Source organism: Berghia stephanieae, chromosome 1, assembly GCF_034508935.2.
Source record: "Berghia stephanieae isolate SIO BIC M18660-M18661 chromosome 1, UCSD_Bste_1.3, whole genome shotgun sequence".
NCBI classification, from domain to species: Eukaryota; Metazoa; Mollusca; class Gastropoda; order Nudibranchia; family Aeolidiidae; genus Berghia; species Berghia stephanieae.
Window position 1 is genome coordinate 144,408,436 of NC_088360.1, and position 1,903 is coordinate 144,410,338.

Genomic DNA, 1,903 nt, shown 5'->3' on the forward strand with positions numbered 1-1,903 from the left:
GGCGAGTCTTTCTATCTATCTCTCTCTCTCTCTCTCTCTCTCTCTCTCTCTCTATCTATCTATCTATCTATCTCTCTATCTGTCTATCTATCTGTCTCACTCCTCTCTCCGTCGCCCCCCCCCCCCCCACCTCTATTTATTTCTCGCCCTATCTTTCTATCTCACGCTCATTATCTCTTCTTCTCTCTCACTCCCTCCCTCTACCTCTCTCTCTCTCTCTCTCTCTCTCTCTCTCTCTCTCTCTCTCTCTCCATCTATCTACCTATCTATCTATCTCGCTCGCACTTTCTCTCTCTCTATCTTTCTATCTCGGTCTGTCTCACACCTCCCCCCCCCCTCTCTCTCTCTCTCTCTCTCTCTCTCTCTATCCCTCTCTCTCTCTCTCTCCCTCTCCTCCCCTCTCTCTCTCTCTCTCTCTCTCTCTCTCTCTCTCTCTCTCTCTCTCTCTCTCTCTCTCTATCCGATAATTTATGCACGTCCGTCTCAGTGTGATTTATGGAGTTTCCTTTGTATTCAAATCTTTTCACATGCAAATCCCAACATTGTCTCGAGACATTTCATTATTATGTATCAGGATCGTGCTAGAATCAAAATTGAATATTATTGAACGCGGCGATTGAAAGAAAAAATAATTGACGTGAAGCCTACAACGAACCATGCCCATGGTGGGCCGACTTCAGGCACCTTGCCATAAACGTGGACCATCGTTGTTATGTCGTTGTAGTAATCTTTCGGAGACATGATGCCCATACTATATTATTATCTTAGTACCTGTAAATAGGCAATAGTAATTGCTTGCTTTCCTTTGGACTGGACTTGAATAATCGTAAAGTACTTTCTGCCAGATCCAACACAGCTCGCTGCGGCTGACCAGATACTAAAAAGTGCTTTACAAGGGTTCCATGACCAACAGCAACACGTAATTAATATATATAGAACGAGACATGACGCCTGTTAGGCGATATTACATTTTTTTTTCTCCGAACAGAAACAACGCTGTTAACGGCCATGTATTCATTTTACAGCTGAGTACGGTGATAGAATGTGAGTAAAGATCCTTTTCCAAGGACTCAACTACGCGCCGAGCGAGGCTCGAACCCAGGACCTTCCGATCCGAGAGCTATTGTATGAACACAAGAGGTTTTTTTTAAAAGGAGACTTGAGATTATCTATTTGTCTGGGTTATTGTGGAGAATAAATATAATTTCTTAAACTAACATAAACCGTAAAAATTAGTATTTGTTGTCATTTTAACTAGTTAACTTGTTGTGCTCGCTCTAGAAATGGTTTATTTGGGGGGGGGGGGGGGGTTTGTGGGGTTTTTTTTTTCTTTTTGTTTTTGTTTTTTGTTCTTTTGTTTGTTTGTTTGTTTTGTTTGTTTTTTTTGTTTTTTTTTTGTTTTTTGTATTTGGAAGTCAAGGAAGATTGATTTTCTGGGATGTTTTTCTGTTTCTTTTATTTTTCTTTCTTGCTTTGTCTGGCACCCCTTCATACACACTTGTTCAGATCTTTATCTTACACAGGTTCCGGCGCCCTAATTTCTCACGGTAAACTCCATGTTCTAAGCGCTTTATAATTTTTAAAAAGAATCACCTGATGACGCAAAAGCGAACATTTGACACATAGTAAGAGACAAGTTGTGTAGTTTGAGTGTATGGCCCTCGACAAGTGACCTATTAGGTCCCGGTTTCGAGTCCCTCCCTCTGTTCAGGAGTTAAAAGTGGAGACAAGTTCTATAGATAGTTCAAAGATGACGTCACTCAGGCCTTTATTATTGTTTTTGCCATCCGCGTTTATGAGTTGTTCTCACTAAACTGTATTAACCAGACTATAAGAGTTCATGGTTACACAGAATTTGTGTGTTGGTCCGTTATACTTCCGGATGGCAATGTTGTGAACTCCT